Below are 21,522 nucleotides of genomic sequence, written 5' to 3'. Positions count from 1 at the left end.
GAAGTTTAATATGGGAAATTGGGCCAAAGCCCAAATTTCGGTGAAAAAGCAAGGGGAGGCCTGATTGAGGCGCGAGCCACCTTGCGAACCAAAGGGGCTTCCCTATTTTTGTGTAAAAGACGCGAGACTTGGCTTGGCTGCATTCCATTCCTCATTCATCTTCAACCTTCGACACGAAAATCCCACAAAAATCGCCATTGTTGGACCTTTGCTCACTTCCATTCGTGCTATCAACCATAATGTCATCTCAAGGTATGTATTTCCTCTTGAATCTATTTGAATTTGTTGGTCTTTAGCTTAATTGAATTAGGGCAAAATTTTACCCTAGAAAATCGATTTGGGCGTTTTTGAGTGAGCCCATTTCGAGTGAAATTAATGATTGCATTAGGTTAGAAACCTGTTTAGGAGTATAGGGGTGCTTTTAGTTTGCATTTTGGTCCATGTTCCCGCTCCCTATGCTCGAAAAACGTGAGTGAGGCGAAGGAACCGTCTCATTTCACAATGCCAAGTTTATTTGGTTGGGTAGTGGGTCCTACTAGGTTGCATTGTAGTCGGGAAAGATCATATTTGCCATTATGGACCTTTATTGGGTATTGTGGGCAAAATTGGAATTTTTGCCTTTTGTGATGGTCTTATGTTTGACAAAATAAGCGCCTGTTTGGGCTTCAATTGAGTCAGTTTGCCTTGAAATAGACCTTATTGGTAGTTTAGGTCACCTTGAGGCGTGATAAAATCACGTTGGCCTCTTTGCGGTCGTTTTTGAATTTTTGACCGGTTTGCGCTCAAATTGGCGTATGAATTGCCTTTTTGAGCCGTAGAAAAACTCCTCATTGCATTGGGAACGTATTTTGGGGCGAGTCGTTTTTCGTGCGTTTTTTTTTTTTTTTTTTTGGTGAATTGTTTTTGTTTTGTTTGGTTGGGTTTGGGCGGGATTGCCCTTGTTTTGCTTTACAGGTTGTGTTTTTTTGGATTTGTCCGTTTTACGCCGTCATAATGCCGAAATTTCGGCTGACGTTTTTTTGTTTATTCTTTTGATCGCGGGATACCATTTGAGACCTACGGGGTCCGTTGTGGAGGCATTGGATGTAACACCCTCACTTATCGCGGAAAACTAAACACGTAATTCTACAGAAAAACTGACAGGATATGTTTGTAATAGGTTCAATTGGGTAAAAACCTGTAATTTTTAAAACCTGAACCTGTTATAAAGATATCCAGAAGGGAAGGTGTCAAACATGCAAGGTCCAAAATAAATCTCAAGAATGAAACATCGCTAAAGTCGCGAAAAGAAAGTTATACAAACCAAATATGAGAAAGGGAGACATATGTCCCTAAAATGTATGTGACATAAAAAGGGTTTAAGGGTCACAATGAAATAAAACCAGTCTAGGTCCCAAGGTTACTTTGCTCGCTAGCTCGTCCATGTACCCCATATATGCATCACCTACCTGTCATTCGCATTTTATACAAATACGAAAGCCACAGTCAGTGGGGAGTAACTCCGAGTTCTCCCAGCCACGAAATGTCATAATTAATGTAACATGTAAACATAAGAATATGAATATGAAACACATAGCCTTAGCATATAGATGCTAGACAATCGTGCTTATCATGTGAACAACAATATAACAACACGTGGTCCTAGCATGCGAATACTAGACCGACTCATACTACACTATCATGTGAATCACATAACATCCAGGAATCCAAACTCTATCAACCATAGCCGGCTTGCATCTCACCTTCTATGATTCATAGAATCATCAAACAAGAAAGGGCAATATATCAAAGACAGGCATAAGTTCTTAGCACCGTCAATAGTCACTTTGTAACTCGAGTCTATACCACGAGGTAGGGAAGGTAATCGAACCGGTATCTTGGCTCAGCGGTTACTATTAAGAAAACATGGCCAAGAGACAACACAACCCTAGCCTAAAATCTGCGCAGACCTAGACATGCGGATACACACCACCGCACCCAAGACCCACAACTTTTTTTAAAACAAAGTGATGTGAGTACCCTAAGGACACCACCGAAGGGTTGGCTAGTACTTAAGCTGACCCCATACTATCAAAATAAGTACCTGAGGTCATGCCCCAACTTGGATATAAATCCACTAGTCAGGAACACAAAGGCTATCAAGCAGTGAACATATACTCGTTAGAGACTATAAAGACCTATCTATGATGAAGGCCGAAATACTCACCTAGGACCTAGTCCCAGCTTGAATACTTTAGCCCACACTACACAAGACTCACCACACAAGACAAGTAAGACACCCACTTAACCCTAAGTGGCAAAGAGTCTAACTTACCAACAAAAATGCCAACATTCTATCATGTGAAAGGCTATATAAATGTCTATTCAGCAGATAATCCAACAGAATCCTCAATACCAATTTCCAATTCTAACAATATTAACCATATTCAAGGCTTCGGGGAATCTAGGGCCGTTTTTACAATATAAGAGACTACTTAATTTCAACTAACTACACATGTGAAATAGAGATATAATAAATGGCCTAAAGCAAGAAAAGGCCGATTATCTAATTCATATAAAATTTCATCCAACCGAATTTTTACCCGCAACCCCAGTCCTGCGACAGGTACGGGTTAAATTGCGGCTGACCAATCACACAATTGACTGACATCGAATCAGTCAAAGGGACTAAGGCTCAGTTTTCGGCACAATCATCCAAACATTGCAACTACCATCATAAGAATAATTTTACCATCAACACTATATTTACTACTAACATTACTCATTTCATAAAATTACCCATATGCTACTTATACTAAATATAACATTCACAAAATCATACAAAAAGCAAAGAATGTGACATTTATTCGTCGAGTAACTCGGAATAGTTACCTTACGCTAGCAAAGAGACAAGCAATAAACTTGAGAAAGCTTCTAAAACCCAAAATTACTCTTCATCTTCAACCACTAATGAGTCACCTAAAATAATTATGTGAAAGGACGATATTAACGAATTATCGTTATATAAAATATGAGACGGAAATTAATTTAATTATATTTTAAATAAACCAAACTAGCGTCAAAACAATTTATAGATACGGCCCAAACTCGCGACTTAGCCAGGCCACTGCCTAGGCCACGGCCAGGCCACTGCCTAGGCCACGGCCAGGCCACAGCCAGGCCACAGCTAGCTACTGCTAGGCTGCTGCCAGGCTACAGCAGGCCACGGCCAGGCTGCAGTAGGCCACGGCCAGGCTACACCCTACTGTCCAGCCGTCTTAGGACGGTTTCCTAGGCCAAACCACGACGGATACCACCCAAACAAAAGACCCAAACCCAACATGTACATGTACTTGAGACGTTAGCAAAGAGGTTGGTTCAATTTAGCATAAAGAAACCCGTCCAAACAGCCCGCTAAAACTGCTCGACAAAACCCATTTTCACTATTAAAGAAGCTCATTTGTGACCGTCTTAAGACGAAATTTTAAGCATTAAAATGATAGTATTCACCCAATTAAATTACCCAACATAATCACCCACTTCACCATGAATCCAAAAGTACCAACTTTTCTCAAAATGGATAAATAAAACTTGATTAAAACCGTCTCAAACCAACACCACATGAACATTCAATTATGAAAATTTCCCCAAATTATGACCATACGAGTCTTAGTCAAAGAAATCGACAATTTAAACACAATACTAGAAATCCAAGATCTCAACCGAGAAACTGTACTCGCATGAGTTTCGATCCCAACTTGTACCTTAAAGTAATACAGACCCACAAACAAGCGTTAAATGGTAAACATTGAACTAATTGATCTCTCGTTAATCATCACTTAGCATACATGAAACAAAGCCATCCCTACAACTTGTCAGCCCTTGATTACCAACATAATAATGCTTTTGTATACTAATCAACCATTAGCCTTCGGCCATATAAACCCGAACCTAAGAAAAACCCATGTTTCCATTCATTATGCAGATGCTCCCTCGTAAACGCTACTTTCCCAAAATTCCAAAATAAAATAAAATAATAATGTACAAAATATAATAACTAGTAGTATATACATATACAGTAATCATCAATTCAATAATCAGCTTAATATATCAACACATGAATCCAACGAATCAACGACGTCTAATTGAATAAATAAAATTGACACATATTCATATAACCCCGAACAATAGTAATAATATCAGGATCGGTAGAATCGTGTTACCTTAAACGCCCCTTATTCTTCGAATAAATGGTCCACAAGGCACGAGCCTCACCCCGGGTCTTCGAATCCTTCATAAAAGGGCAAGAAAACGGAATAAAGAAGCTAAAAGACGACACTTTTATAAGATGGCGAAAGACGAAACCACTACAAAAAGGAGACTTTCTTACCTTAAAAGGAGGAGGAAGGAAAGAGGAAGAGAATGGTACAAAAATTACCGAATTTGGTTGAGAATGGAGGCGGGATCTGGGGTTTTAATCAGACGAAAATAAATGTTTTGGTCCGCTTTTGTTGTTGTTGCAGGGATTGTTGTTGCTGATGATAAAACAAAAGAGAAAAGGAAGGGAGCAGGGGGACGGGTGAGGGAGTAATAATAATAATAATAATAATGATACACCAGCTAGCTTGCCAGCTACTAATTATACGTACGTTTCTTCATCGTTAAGTAATTTCGCTCGTTTTTAAAACCGCCTCGAGTTAATAAAATCGGTTTTTAGTAAAAGTTTAAGTAATAAAACGGAATTAATAATAAATAAATTTAATGAGTGAAAATAAAATAAACTCAGCTAGTTAACGGAAATAATACGATATCAGCTTGAATCGGAATTATTAGCGTTTTTTTACAAAACTAACGGATATTAATAAAAATTGCTAATTTAGTGAAATAAGCTCAAAATAGCTAATTGGACGGTTTTGTTCCCAAAATCCATCTCGGGTTCACTTAAAACAACTTTCATAAGGACTCGTAAAGAAACGGAAATTATTAAATAAATAAACTCGAACTAACTTTAAATAAACTTATTAATGATTATTAAAATTAACGTATCGAATTATGATGAAATTAATTAATTAGCTAAGCATATATATATAAATCGTTAAATGATGTAATTAAATTCAAAATAGCAATTAAAAGAATTTTATTCAACTTAATAAAATACGGGGTGTTACATTGGAGGAGGAGAAGGATCACGGAGGAGCTGCAGTGACCGAGGAGGCTGCCGGATTCGAGGCGGTGGTGGAGGATGCTTCCGTATAGGAGGAGAGGCGGCTGATGTGGCCGACTTGTCCGTTTCATTGTGGGTCATAGACAGGATGGCTGATGAATTGGGGTCAGCACCGGGGTTGTGCGTCACATCATGGTCCTTGGCCTCCTTATCATCCGAAGTCTGCCAGACACTATCTTCATTTTTGTCGTGGAGCAGGAACGAGGTATTACCATAATGGTAATCACCTATACTTCCGTTGTTGCTCCTCTGTTTCTTATTTTGCTCCCTTTCTTTTCTGTTTGAGAGGATAGAGAGTGCTTAGTTCGGTAGGTGGCGGATAGCCTCCAGTTCGTTGTCTTAGGCCAGTGTCTGTATGATAGATAGTTGTTTTAGGCCAGTGTCTGTATGATAGATATCTGTACTGGATCCTGTTTGTACGGTCAGTTGTCCGTATCAAACGTGTGTCGATGTATTTTGCGTGAGGCGGTTTGTATATATGTGTTTTTGGATTGTAGTTCATTTTGTGATTTTTGGCTTTTTTGTTTTGTCTTTCGGAGGAGCGCTGTCGGTTGTCAATTCTCCTTTTGTTTCGTACTAGTCCCTGCATCGTTAGTGTAGAAAACAGGTAACAGATAGCACATATATATATAAACGTAAACACGTAAAAGCATTTGATTGAAAACAAAATTTGACCAAGATGACTCGAAGTTAAAAATTGATTTTTGGAATTTGAAATGAATTTTGAAACATTTTTGTAACAAGTCGTCACGTTTGGATTTCAAAAAAAGGAATTAATTTGAAAATTGAGCAATTAACTCGTGTCTTGAATTAAATTGCATCGGAAATTATTGAAATTGATTTGTGACTCGAAAAATTTCAAACTCAAACAGTCACGGATGAATTTTAGAAAATAATTTTTACGAGTGTATTTGATTTTTTAGGTCAAGACTCGAATTTTAGAGTGCTTGAAATTTGAGGAAAATTGACGTCGTGTTATCAATTTTCGATTTTATTTTGATGGAAAATTGTGAAAAGGAGAAAAAATTTCGGAATTTCGACTGACATGGAAACGATCCGTTGCGGATCGGGGCGACTAGCCCTTCCCCCCTTAAAAAAAAGAAAGAAAAATCCGTATGTTGAAAGCTGCGTCATGGAAACCGTGTCGGATTTCGTAAAACACGAAAGCAAAGAAATGTGAGTGTGAGGAAACACAAAATGTCCTGGATCATCCCGAAGAGGCGCAAGCGTCCTGGCGGAAGGTTTGAGGTGTCAGGACAAAACACAAGTTGGAAGAGACATGTCAACAGCGGGAATCCTGGGGAAGGCCCAAAGAGGCGCGAGCTGCCTGGCGATGGAAGCCAGCTCTCCCCTTTTTCTGAAAAATGCGCTGATCATTTTTGTTTAAATAGTGATGCTTGCGCTTAATTGTTTCATCATCCGAAACACAAAAACATCTCTATAAAACTTCTTCTTCTTCTTCCACAATAATATTTTATGGATGCTTTTGAGAATGCATTGCGACAATGGCGCCGGGATTTGTCGCCTCCCGAAAAGTATCAACTCATTTGCATGGGGGTTGGTCAATTGTTGGTGCTCCGTCAAGTCAAGGTGCAACCTTCATTTCTTGAAGCATGTTCTCGGTTTTGGGATTCTAAACACCATGTTTTCGTTTTCCCGAAAGGTGAAATTTGTTCTCTTGCCGAAGAAGTTGGAGCCATTGGTGAGTGGCCGGGTTGTGTTCCGGTGCTTCCTCCGACTTGGTTGTGCTACAAGGAGAAATTCCATTCCATGTTGGGTTTGTCGACAAGTCAGGTCAACTTTCTTCTTGCTCCACATGGTGTGGATATGTTGGCTCTTATCAACATCTTTTCAAACCGATTAGATGCCAATGTCTCGGAGGTGGCTAGGAAAAGGGCTCTTGCCTTTTGCCTTGTCCATGTGTACCTCTTTGTTGATGTTTTGAAGAAGGAGAGGCCGAAATGTTATGGTAGCATGACCCTTATTCATGTGATTGAGCAAATAGAGAATGGTAGAGATCCATCGTAGTTGGTGCTTGGCGAGATCATCCAAGCCTTAGACAAGGAAGGCTCTTGTGGAGAAGCTCCTTCGTTCGGATCCCCAAGGATCCTTCAAGTGTGGCTATTGGAGAGGCTAAGGTGTGTAGAGCCTCCGGTTGATTCTTCTTCTTATTCCTTCCGTCACCTTACCATGACGAAGAAGTTGTACTCGGATAGTTTTGCTTCTACCGAGGCTTATTGGGCCGCAAGATTGGCGGAGGAGGGTGGTCCTCACATCCGTTGGGTGGTAACGTAGTGGCACTTGAGGTCCTTCACGGGGTTGCCCGCTTCGGGTGCTAGTCCTCGTTCTTTGATGGTGGTGGGTTTGAAGGTTGTTTCTTTCATTTATCCCGAGAGGCTCATGAGGCAAATGGGGCGTCAACAAAAGGTGCCTGCCCAAGATACTCTTGTCCAAGAGAATGTTTTCCGGAACTCCGAGCTTGTGGAGTTCTTCGAAAAATGGTGGGCCACTCGGCCGCTTTAGGAGGTAACAAACCCCGTTGCCACGACATGGGTGACTCCCGCTTATGTCAAGTGGTCACGTGCTCTGTCCTTGGAAGAGAGATCCAAATTCCGTAAGGACGAGGTTGTCGACTTGAAGTATCGAGAGGTTGGCAAGGCCAACCGTGCCTTCTTTGAGGAGTATGTTGATGGAGCTACCCCCGATGTGATAAGACCACCGAAGAGGAGGAGTTCCGGCCCCAAGAATACGGTGGGCCGTGCAGTGGCTCTTTTTGGGTCGAACATGAGGTCTTGTGCTAGACCGGAGGCCGTCGCCGTTTTAGATCAGTTGAGGATCCGTTCCGAGGAGGAAGTCCATGCTAGGCGGGCCAACAAGAAGAACAAGGGGAAGATGTACCCCGAGGGAAAAGGCAAGGGTAGAATGGAAGAGTGAAGACTTCCACTACCCATTTTATTATTATGTTGTATTATTGTTGCGAGTTTTGACTATGTTGTACTAGCTAGTTATTGTGTGTTTTGTGCTAGTTTTATTATGTGAGGTGTTTTAGTTGACACCTTAGCTTTGACAAGTTGTAGACTCGTCGAGCTTTATTCGTTGTTGAAATTGTAATCTCTCGCTCCCATTATTAATTAAATAAGAGGATTGCTCGTGTCGAAAATTGTGAACGCTTGTTTCTTCCATCCATTTTGTAAAGGCAATTCGGCATGAATCGTCCTAAACATTTGCACTTGGGAAATGGAATTTTTGTAGGAAGGGAGAAAGGCTTATTTTTGTATTTTGTGGGAAAGAGGAATGTTTTTTCCCTTTTCTCTTTTTTTGATGAGGATGTTTTTTGTATGTGGGGGTTTTTGTCGTATGGGGATGGTTGTTTTTGATTATGGGGACGGTTGTATCCTTCTTGTGAAAGAAAGGACTACCTACGTATTCACCCGAAGAGGTGAAATCAAACCATGCTCGTAGTTCGAAATGTTTTGTAGATTTGATTGGGTTTTATGGTTGTATCCCTCATGCATAAGAGGGACTGCCTACGTATCCACCTAAAGAGGTGAAACCAAACCATGCTCGTAGTTCGAAATGTTTTGTAGATTTGATTGGGTTTTGTGGTTGTATCCCTCATGCATAAGAGGGACTGCCTACGTATCCACCCGAAGAGGTGAAATCAAACCATGCTTGTAGTTCAGGGAGTTATTTTTTGTTTTAGTGCAAATGGATGTTGCCTTTGATAGATCAAAGGACCTTCGAAACGGGCAAGGTGCCGCAACTTAGACTCGATAAAACATGCAATATCAAATCAGAACATGTTGAGGAACTTGACTTGAATAGGGTTGCTAGTGGTAGAACTAGGCTTAGGTTGTTGGTTGCTATGGTTCAAGGGTAGTATCTCTTAAGTTGGTCTAGGTTGGTCGGGTTTGTAAAATCCTCCCCATCTAGGTCACTCAGTCTCACTGTGCCCCCCGAAAGTATTTTCTTGACCAGGTATGGCCCGGCCCAGTTAGGTTTGAATTTTCCCCTCGGATAGACGGGTAGCGGTGCTCGAACTGACTTGAGGACCAAGTCGCCCTCCTTGATGTTCCTGGGTTTGACCTTCTTGTTGAACGTCCGTTGTATACGTCGTTGGTATAGCTGGACATTGTGCAAGGCATTGAGTCGCCGTTCATCTAGAAGAGTGAGTTGCTCGTACCTTCGACGGGTTCATTCCGCCTCAGGGACTTGACTCTCCAGTAGGATGCGTAGAGAAGGGACCTCTAACTCTACCGGTTGAACCGCCTCCATACCGTACGCTAAGTAGAAGGGCGTGACGCCTGTCGGTGTTCGAATGGAGGTTCGTTATCCCCAGAGTGCGAATGGGAGTTTGCTCGGCCAATCGTGGTAGTTGTCTTGCATCTTCTTGATAATGGTGACAAGAGTCTTGTTCGCTGCCTCCACCGCTCCGTTAGTTTGGGGACGGTAGGGGGATGATCGGTGACGTTTGATCTTGTATTTGTCCAGCAAGGTCTGATTTTCCGCCCGGAAGTGAGAGCCTTGATCGCTGATGATTTCATGGGGTACCCCATATCGGCAGATGATGTTGTTCTGGATGAACTTGACCACTTCTTTGGCGGTCAAGACTGCATATGACTGCGCTTCTACCCATTTGGAGAAGTACTTGATGGCGACGAGGACAAAGCAATGCCCCTTGGTGCCTACCGGGTTGACTTTCCCGATGGTGTCAATGCCCTAGGTTGAGAAAGGCCAGGGTGATGTCATGATGTATAAAAGGGATGGTGGTATGTGTTGTATGTTGGCGAAGATTTGGCAATTGTGGCAATGTTTGACGTAGTTACGGCAATCAGCTTCCATGGTGGTCCAGTAGTAACCTAGCCGCATGATTTTTCGGGTAAGCATCATTGCGCTCATGTGAGGGCCACATTCTCCGTCGTGGACCTCTCCCATGACTTTTTTGGCTTTGTGATGGTCAATGCAAAGGAGGAGAATTTCTTGGGGTGTTCTTTTGTATAGTTGATTTTGGTTTATCACGAATTGTGATGCAAGTAAACGGATGGCTCTTTGTCCTCTTTGATCAGAGTTGGGAGGAAAATCGTTTTTGGTTTTGCAGTTGAGGATGGCTTGGTACCAAGGTTCATCATGGCTTTCCTTGTCGTCATTGATGGCACAAATGTGGGCTGGCTCGCTCCTTCTCTCGACACATAGGGGCATTGATGCCATGTCGTCAGGTATGTTGACGAGTGCGGCAAGTTTTGCCAGGGCATCAGCAAATTGATTTTCCTCTCGCGGCAAGTGGAAGTAGTCGATTTGGTCGAGGAACTCGGGGTCTTGATTGATCTTTGCTAGGTAGGGAGCTAAACTGTCACTTCGGATTTTCCATGATCCGGACACCTGATTGATGATGAGCGAGGAATCGTTGTGGACCCTCAATCTCTTGATGCCAAGTGTGATGGCTGCTTGTAGGCCGATGAGGCATGCTTCATATTCGACGGCATTGTAGGTGACGGCGAAGTCCAGTTTGACCGAGATCGGAACATGTTCTCCCTCTAGGGATATTAGAAGGATTCCTACCCCGAAGCCTTTCAGATTAGATGCACCATCAAAGTATAGGTCTCATGCGTCGGAGTCAGCACAAAAGATGTCTTTCTCAGGAAGTGACCGTGTGTCAGTCGTTGGATCCTCGTTGACGGGATTCTCTGCTAGGAAATCAGCAACTGCTCTTCCCTTGATAACCTTGAGGGGTACAAATTTGAGATCAAACTCGGACAGCATGAGTGTCCACATAGACAGCCTTCCGTTTAGTACGGGTTTTTCGAAGATGTATTTGATCGGGTCCATCTTGGAGTAGATGTGTACCGTATAGCTGAGCATGTAATGCCGCAGCTTCTTTGTTGACCATACTAGGGCAAGGCATGTCTTTTCCAATTGGGTGTACCTTGTCTCGTACTCAATGACCTTATTGCTGATGTAGTAGATGGCTCGTTCTTCGTTTCCGACTGTTTGTGCTAGCATAGCTCCCATGGCTATGTCGGTAACAGTCAGGTATAGGGATAAAGGAATCCCCGGTTGAGGTGGCATGAGGACAGGAGGCTTGGATAGGATTTCCTTTATCCTGTCAAAGGCCTTTTGATAGTCGTCGTCCCAATCGGTGTGATCGGAGGCGCGAAGCTTCTGGAATATCAGTTCACAAATCATGGTGAGCTTGGCAATGAAGCGGCTGATGTATTGGACCTGACCGAGAAATCCTCGAATCTCCTTCTCGTTCCTAGGCCGAGGCATTTGCTGAAGAGCTTTGATCTTGGTTGGATCAATCTCAATGCCTCTTTGCTGACGACATGTCCCAAGAGTTTTCCGGAGGTGACCCCGAATGCACATTTCTGAGGATTTAGTCTCATGTTGTATTTCCGCATACGAGCGAAGAATTTCCGAAGGGCGTTGATGTGGCCGTCCCGTTCTCTTGATTTGACGATCATGTCATCGACATATACCTCTACTTCCTTGTGCATCATATCATGTAGGAGAGTGGTAGCGGTTCTTTGATAGGTTGCTCCGGCGTTGATGAGGCCGAAAGGCATGACCGTATAGCAATATGTACCCCACTGTGTAGTGAGTGCAGTCTTGTGCATGTCTTCCTCAGCCATATTAATCTGGTTTTACCTAGCATACCCGTCCATGAATGATAGGAGAGCATGCTCGGCAGTATTGTCCACCAGAATGTCAACATGTGGCAAAGGGAAGTCGTCCTTTGGACTCGCCTTGTTCAGATCCCTGAAGTCGACGCAAACTCGGATTCTTCCGTCTTTATTTGGTACGGGCACAATGTTGGCCACCCAGTCGGAGTATTCAGACACTTTGATGAACCCAGCCTTGAACTGTTTGTCCACTTCTTCCTTGATTTTTAGGGCCCATTCAGGACGCATCCGGCGTAGCTTCCGTTTCATGGGTTTGGCTCCGGGCTGAATGGGTATCCGGTACTCTGCAATTTCCTTGTTAATCCCGGGCATATCTCTGTAGGACCAGGAGAACACGTCCTTGTATTCGTGGAGGACGTCAATGAACTATTGTTTTTCCGAGGAGTCCAGGGTTGTCCTTATCCTAAGTTCTTGAGGTGTGTCGTCGGCTCCTACGTTAATAGGCTCGGTCTCCTCAATGATGGGGGTTCTGATTTCCCGTTTGTCAAGTTCTTTGGCTAGGTGAGGTGGGTAGTCACTCAAGTCAAATTCCTCATAGTCATTCAGAACTGCATTGCAGTTAAATTGAGACGAGTCATAAGCAAACTTAGCGTTCATTAAGTTGACACGAGCGAAAAGCTCGGAGAGGACAGACATCTCGTGGTCAGTCAAAGGCGATAGAGCAGAGGAGGTGGCCCCTAGAACAGGCTCCAGGTTGTCACCTTTCGTGGGAGTGGGGATGACCCTTGTAGACTCAACCTCTAAATCAGCCACGGCCTTGTGATAAAACAGTGGGAAGGGAACCTTGACTGGGACATCAGGAGTGTTATGAGCTATGATAGACTCTGACTCCGACTCAGACTCAGATTCTTCTTCACTTCCCTTCTTGAACATAGGCCCTTCTCCAGTTGTGATCTTGAGAATACGGCCTTGGCGATCGGTCCACTTGACGGTCTTTCTTCAGCCCTATGTAGCTTTCTCCGGGTCAGTGTCGGAGATCAAGGCGGTTGGGTCAAACTGATTGTCCTTCAGGGCGATGTTGATGATGTCTTCATAGTCGAGTTGTTTGATGTTATCTTCTCCAAAGAGGAGAGTGACATCTTGTCCATCGAGGAATGACGATGGCTTAGACTCTGTTGATGCAGTTTTGGTGTTGTCGGGGATGAAGTAGCAGTCCTGGAAGACTTCCACACCCGGGTACCTGGCCTTGGCCACAGGGTCATAGATCGGCTCCGGAAAGCCATGGTAAAGCTCTGATTCTCCCTCGGGGACAAAGTATCCATTGAGGGTCAGATGATAGGGACGGAGGATAACCCCGTGCTTCTTGCGTTTTCGATCTTGGAGGTTCATCTCCTGGATATCTTCATCGGTAGGTTCGTATCCCAGTCCGAAGGGAATGTTGGGTACCTTAGCCTGTTTCAAGGGAGGTAAGGTGCTCTTCAGTGGATTGAGGGGTAGACCCGGGAAGTAACCCTGGCGCATCATGATGTGGTTGACTGTAAGGTTGGCAAACGGGTCACAATCAAAGAGTGTTAATTTATCAGCTATGACATTCACGGCTTGGAATCCCCACATTTCATTGTCATCCACCTCAATGGCCTGGGAGGCTATTCCCTTTCTCATATCAGCTTTGATCGGGGAAGCAGGGATTGCGCTTGTTTTCCCGTCGAAGGGGACCCTGATCTTCTGGTGGAGAGTTGAGGTAACTGCTTTGATGGGGTGAATCCAGGGACGTCCCAGGAGCATATTAAAAGAGGCGTCGATGTCGACCACCTGAAAACTGGTTTGTCTTTCCAGTGGTCTGGTTGCGACAGTCAGAGTGATAAGCCCTACGACCTTGCGACGAGTCTCGTTGTAGGCGCGTACTCCTTGATTTGTTGGGACCAAATCAGCTTCCTTAATACCCACCTTGTGAGCAGTCTTGACGGGAATGACATTCACCGCGGACCCGTCATCCACAAGGACCGTGGGCACATTCTTCCTGAGACATTGTACAGTAATGTAGAGGGCAAGGTTATGGTTGGCTCCGAAGGGAGGGATATCTTCGTCGGAGAAGATGACTGGGTTGTTCAAATCAGGGGCATCCCTCGTCATATGTGCCACTGTTTCTTCAGGGGAAGAGGTTGAGGGCACAGTTAGTTTTCCCAAGGCCTATAGCAAAGCCTGTCGATGCTCAAAAGATGTCGCGATCAGTTGCCAAATTAAGATTTCGGCTTTTGCCTTATGAAGCTGTTTGAGGATTGAATTCTCACGAGCTCTCGGTTGAGTGTCTACGTTCGGGACGACTTTGTCGTTCGTTGTTGGAACGACCGTTGGATTGTTCGGGTTCTGATAGGGGTGTCCGGACCGGGTAAGGTGACCGATCTCTTTCGCCCGTTTCTCTTTCTCTGGGACAAGATATACATCTTCAACATCATCTCTCCTGATGTCATTGATTTCAGGATCTCGAAGGTGAAGGAAATGTAGATCTATATACATACATATTCATATATGTGATTTTATTTAATTTGTCATAAAATTAAATATGGATTTTATGCATGCAAACATTAATTAAAGAGATGGAAAAATCTATATCTCACCATGTGATTTTCGGATTTATGGGCACAAGTGAGTCCTCCTACTCACTTGTTCTTGAGCTTTCCTTTAATGGATGAACATACAAAAATCCCAAAGTAGAGATTCTCCAATTAGTAGCACCCAAGACAATCCTTTAATCCCACAAACTAACATGCACTAGATGTTTATATTGTGGTTTACCTTAAATTTGATTACTAATACTCATATATTACTTTGATAATTTTAGTAATCTTATATGAACAATTTAGATTAAATCTCATCTTTTTGATGAAGATAAAAGAGAGAGAAGAGAGGATACATGAACATTTTGCATGTGTATTGAATGGTAGTGTGTAAGAAAAAGAAAAGAACCAACTCCCATCAATTTAGATGGAGTCTCACGGTTTTGGGAGCCTAAATGGCATCATTTCATTTTCTTTTACTCTTTTTAAAAATAGTAGGTGTGTAAGATGTGTAAGACTAGTAGTAGGTAGGCATCATTATGTTTATTTTATCAAATAAAATAAAACAACCAAAACCCACTAACACACCCTCCATTTTTCGGTCCATGTACTTAAAATGGACTACCATTTTATTTTGTCAATTTGTCATTTGTCACACAATATGTCACATGTAGTATGATACATGTTATTAATTAATTTAATGCATATTTATCACATAAATATCATTTCATGAATTAATTAAATTTCATACAACAAATTGACTAGTGATACTTGATCACATAAATAAAATGGGTCATATAGTTATAATTCACAACTTCTTGTAATTATAATTAACCATTCATTCTTATCTTTATTGTTTCTCAAACAATAAATAATTTTAGCAACAAAGCATTTTATTACTAAAATAAATCTTATTTAATCCCATTACAATAAGATGTCAATATTCTCTCTCACAAATCGAATTGTTCAATTTTAAGGAATTAATTAATCAGATCGGTATACAACTAATTAACCTTTTCAATTAAGGGAATCGTCCTTTAGGTGTGACCTCAAGGGATCAATCGATCACCACCGTCGCACGACAGTAATGTCAAACTCTAGCCAGCCAATCATTACCGATATGTGTGGACCAGTTGACTATATATATATGTAATGTATCATCCCTTCCGTATTCTTGAAATGAGATTTAATAATGATATTTAAATCATATGATCGCACTATTGTTGAGGACACATTTCCCAACAATCTCCCACTTGTCCTCGACAAGTGTGCGTCACCAATTCTCTTGTCCTATTACTATCTCCCACTCAATGCAAGGTGTCTTTCGGTCGTACTTGCAAGTGATCACATCGAGAGTGGTTTCCTCGATCTGGAGAATAACTGATTGACCGGAATTTATCCACCATGGATACCTTCCGAGCGTGGCCACGCATTTCCAGTTCATTACTCCTCGAGTGGCCCTGAGATATTGTTTTAACCCTGACAAGGGGGTGGACAATTCCTATCGCACTTATTCCCTTCGACTAGCCACAGCCATCATAACCCAAAATATGCCCATTTGACCCCATTTACGAAGGTCGTAGTAACACAAATCAAAGTTAATCTGAAACTGTGCCATCTTAGGCGAATAGTCTTTAGTCAAAAGAATCGACTCATTAGAATACTATAGTAGCTCTCGCCACGACCAGGCTTTATAAATTTGCCAGAACTCTATAAGCGGTCACTGCCCGACAAAGTGTTCCTAACAGTCTGCCTATGTGATCGACTAGTCATCTCACATGACTGTATGGCACTTGAACTTGCCATCAATCACATCACACTCTAGTCACTTCGAGACGTCACCTCATGTAAGTGACTATGGGCGAATACAATGCTAATCCGTGTTCACTTTAACGGGGTTCAATTGTCTCTACAACCCGTTTGGATGTAACAAAGTATAATAGAAGAGTTTTAAAGTAAAACTCGAACGACAAATGCGATTATCACATATGAATAGTCAATACCTGATTACTATTTCATGTTCTATAATCTAATTTGATCTTGTACGTAGTTGTTCATTTCAATTCAATTGAAATGACATGACTCATCATGTTTAGCCTTTGAGAAGGCTTTGGTTAGTAGGTTTTATCAATTTCTTGTACCTTACTCAACCTCACTACATACTCGTTTTCCTTTGTAATGTATACATTTGCATTACAAAACTTTCTGAGTACGTGTCGAGATCCAATCAAGACATAGGCCCTCTAGCCTAAGAGTAGCTCCCACTGTTTTCACAGTGGGCGGGACTCTTCCTTCTTTCACATCCCATGATTGCAAGTGTACTCAATTTCCGTTATCAATATCTCTCATTGTTCTTTATTCCCTAGAACGATTCTAGAAAATCTACTTCTTAATTAACATTGCCACAATGGTATCTTAACCATCCTAATGTGTTTTGATTATGGTTTTGTCGGAAACCATGCGCAATCTCAATTGTCAATTGTCACTTGTGTAACACCCTTACACAAAATTGCATCATAAACTCTTTGCTTTACTTCCTTAATGCTTCTGCAAGCATTTAAGGGTAATCTTTATAGCTTACTTGGTAAAGATTACTTAATTCGATTTTAAAATAATTCATCATACTCAAAGTATATGAAATCTTATACATCATTATTCATTTAATTGATCCGGCAGCGGAAGCAAATGGAATCAATCAAATATGTTCAATTTAATTGAACTAGTCATGAATCTTATCAACATAAGACTTCTTATTGACGCTAATATCATGTGGATTTATCTTCATAAATCCGTATATTAAAGATGTATCATAATACTCCAATAGTCTTAAATCATTCTCAATGATCAATATGTCATCCACATATTGGACTAATTAAAATTTCCGTAACTCCCACTAAACTTCATGTATAAACACAACTTCTCGACTTATCGAGAAATGTTTTATCACATGATCAAAATGTTGATTCTAACTCATTGATGTCCTACTTAAGAACCTCTCTTAAGTTTCACATTATCTTAGGATTGCAAGAATCTACAAAACTCAAGACATGTATTGAATACATTCCTTCTAATTGAAGAAGTGGGTTTTAGATTCACTCGCTATGTATTTCATAATAATGAAACACAATCCCTAAGAAGATCCAAATAGACTTAAGCATTTCAATTGGTGTAAAAACCCTTTGCAACCAATCAACCTTGAAATCTCACTTTATTAGTGCAAAACCCTTTGCAACTAATCAAGCCTTGAAATCTCTCTTTATTAGTGCAAAAACCCTTTGTCACTAATCAAGCCCTTATGATTTGGATTTTCATGGCTCTAAGCCTTGTATTGAGTTGTGATTTAAACACTCTTATGTAAGTCATATGTTCATTACTTTCTAGAAGTAATCAACTTGAATCAAGCAATTTCTTTTGTAAGTTATAAGCTCTTTACTTTCTTAAAAGTAGCACGAATTCATCATTTTTAACAAGTGACGAATTTAACCTCCTAGGTTTTGAAGAAACAATGTATTACACAAAACGTCTCATGTAGCCAAGAAAGACCAGTTTCTTGCGACATAACATTCTTTGTGGCTCTTTTGAATAATTTCTCCCACTCTGTCTTCAAAAATAAACTTGTATTTTAGAAAGACAGCTTCACGAGCCACAAACCCGTCGTACTCGTGATAATTGAAAAGGGAAAAATGAGTATTTGTTTCTTGTGAAAACTTACAAACATGGTACCCTTACCATTTCATATCTCATATGATTCGATTTAGTGGAAAAATAATTTAGACAAAAATGATAAAATCCCCAAAAGGATCAAGTAACTCAAAGTAACTTGATCGAAATCCAAACCATATCAAATAGCGTTTGAATTCTTATCCAATCATACATTATTCCATAATGCGTGCTAAGAGAGATTAACTTGTGATACTATATCACATTTCCTTTGGCTTATATCAAAGTCTTCACTTTGATAATCCCATCACGACTAAATCGTGATTCCTTGAACTCTTTGAAATTCTTCAAAGATTTCTCATTTTACCTTATTAAGTGAACATATTAGCGTCAACTTAAATCGTTGGTAAAAGAAAATTATCAACCTATTTTGGATCAATGATTTACAACCTCGATTTCCTTTTCAACCAAAAGGCACGAGATATCTTGCTTTGAATGCAAGATACGCATATACCATTAACAATCTAATGGTTTCAAGAGTACTCGATAACTCTTTGCGTTCATCATTCCAAAATTTAAGGTTTGATCTTGGGTTACCAATTTGAGTCTTGCATCATCTTCATGATATATTATTCTAGTTTGATTTAGAATATATTCACCTTGATAATGGGCTAGCCATACATCAAATCGTGGTGTATAGGGTCACAAAAGTGAAACCTCTTTTGTATCGTAACAAGTTTGTATTCTAATTTAGAGTTTATGTACTTAATAGTCATAATTAAGCACAACTCCAAACCCAAAAACTAGATTTAGTACACAATGACTCTTTCTCTCGACTTCATTGTTGCTAGTCGTCATATTCTAATCATCTTATGTATCAAGTACAATGATGAAAACCTCCATTGGTTTCTAATATTGACGAAGTATTACTAGCAAAATTTATGTTTAATCAAATAAACATTTAAAGAAGAAGGTCCCATTAGATGTCCCACAACTAACTTGTTGATTCTTCAATAATTTGGGGTAGTTTCCTTTCTTGTGTCCAACATTTAAGACAATAGAAACTTTTTATTCGGTCGGGATTGATAGGTTTAGTATCGTCATTCTCAACAACTTTACCTTTAACATTACCTTGTATCAATTCCATTATAATCTTTACTTCTTGAACCTCGTCCTCATCTTAACGGTTTAAGAGAATGCTCCCACTCAATTCAATGATTCTTTACTTAGAGAAGCAAAGTTGAATCTTATGAAGATTACTCTTCATTTGTTCGTTTTAGTCTTAAAACTTTCATTGAAGTGGTTGCGTTATTTTGGTCAATTACGAATTCCAACAAATCTAATTACCAAAACAATTTATCGCTTCAAGATACTTAATTCAATTAAGTATATGAATAACAATCCATTGCAAGTAGATGTGTTAGTCAAGAATCAAAACCTGTTTGATAATGAATAACTTTAATCTATACTCTTTACAAGAGATCCTTAGCAATGGTTCATTTGAGGTTTTAGAAGCAAATTCATATTTGTCTTTAGTTACGATATTTTAATGGAGATTTGAATCAAAAACGAAATGATATCGTATATGAATTGTGGTAAAGAAATAGAACAATATGATAACGGAATAGTGGAAAACAAAACATTTATCGTTAAATTAATACTTGTAAACAACAAGTAAAGCATTTACATAGTGACCTCTACCCAACTATGATAAATGATTCCAAGACCCAAATTCATATCGACTTAGGCACGGTATGGCCGATGAAACCCTTATCAATATAACTCGGTGGATTAACACTTTAATCGATTCTACTTTTAGAACTCTTGGTCGATAAAATTACTCTAATATTTATCTATAGCCCGGAACACATGCAACTACGGTCGCGAATACTTCCGTTGAGCTCAATCCAAATTTCGAATAAATGTGTCCATGATCCAAATCCACATCAACTTGGGCACGGTATGGCCGATGAAACCCTCATCAACATGAATTCGGTGGATTGACATTTATCACCCACTTCCCCTACGTAACAAGGTTTGTACCCCGGTAGGGCCGAGTGCACTCCCTCACGAAATAGTTTTTCATGGTTTCTACTATTTGGTAAGGCTATGTCTCAATTTATTGTTTTAGCGAGAGGTCATGTCAATTTATTATCTATCACGTTTTAAGTGAACTAAAGCGGTGAACTACGATAATTCTAATTGACACGGTCGATAAACTCGATGAAAGAAGATGCATGTTTAGTTATGGCGATTTAGCGATGCATGTGACATAAAATAAAATGCAAGCATAAAGATAAATAAATCCTAGTATGGCCTATCCTAAAATAGAAAAACTCTTTAACTATTACATATTCGGAAACCAACTCCATTGGTCCCTTGAACTTCGGTTGTGGCACGCATCTCGAGGTAACACCGTCTTTATGTATCGCCATTCTTGAAGAAATCCGTCTTTAGGAACTCCGGAATGAATAAAATTACATAATAAATTACATAATTTCCTATTATACACTTGTAACTAAAATAAAATAAATCTATTAAATTACAAAACGGTGATACGAGATCACAATAAAAATTACAACCGAATCGATATTCCCATACATTTCGGGAAATACCAATTAAAATCTAAGGCCATACTAAGTAAAATTACATAATTCAAAATTACATAAATTAAAATTATGACAATCATAAAGAAAATGCAGCATTATATTATGTATGAACATGCTCAATTTTATGCTAAATCGCCTTTTAATTAGCCAATATCGTATATTACTCGGTTTTTTGGTTTGCGTGATTTCAACATTTTATAATCACAAAAATGCACAAACTCATATTTATGCATAAGTTAATTACCCTAACCTTTTAGGACTCAAAATATAGTCTTCACTAGTAATTTGACCATAATTAACTTTTATTTACAAAATTGTTCATAAATGGAGAAAAATTACAAAAATAAGCTATTAAACTTCAAATAAATCCAAAAATTTCAAATAAATTCAAAATTTGAAATTTAAATTCATGAACATTCTGGAAAAAATTCCATGACACTCATAATGTTCAAAATTTTAGGTTAAAAATTTCGAAATTTTTTCCGGAAAAACAATGTTGCGGTTTATCGATATTTAATAAAATAATCATAAAAACATGGAAAAATTATTTTCATTAACTTTTCAATTTTAGATCTGAAAAATATAATAAAATGCAACATTAGACGTTTTTCCTAAGTCATAGGTTATGTTTTATTAATTTTCAACTAATAATGTCACTATTTATGCCATTTTTCTTCAAAAATTCATAAATCATGCTCAAAGACTTCTTTATAGCCAATTATTTTACACACATCTTGTAAAATTGCATGTGACAACATATTAATTTTCTATGACCAGATTCGAAATTTAACTCATATTAACCTATTTTTCTCTTAAATCCGAATTTAATAATGGAAAATTCATTTTTCGAGCATAACAAGTCCAAAAATTAT

At 39.9% G+C, this 21,522-nt stretch overlaps 1 long non-coding RNA gene across 1 annotated transcript; it reads right to left on the bottom strand.

Moving 5' to 3' along the window:
• Positions 1–1,250: 1,250 nt before the first annotated feature.
• LOC141614945 (uncharacterized) lies at positions 1,251–2,967 on the bottom strand. Its single transcript, XR_012529489.1, has 2 exons — positions 2,872–2,967; positions 1,251–1,448 (listed from the first exon to the last, which is right to left on the bottom strand). It is a non-coding gene; the product is annotated as an uncharacterized LOC141614945 (long non-coding RNA).
• Between the last annotated feature and the right edge of the window lie 18,555 nt (positions 2,968–21,522).

Source organism: Silene latifolia, chromosome 11, assembly GCF_048544455.1.
Source record: "Silene latifolia isolate original U9 population chromosome 11, ASM4854445v1, whole genome shotgun sequence".
Taxonomy (NCBI): Eukaryota; Viridiplantae; Streptophyta; class Magnoliopsida; order Caryophyllales; family Caryophyllaceae; genus Silene; species Silene latifolia.
This window is presented reverse-complemented; position numbering and strand designations above follow the sequence as displayed.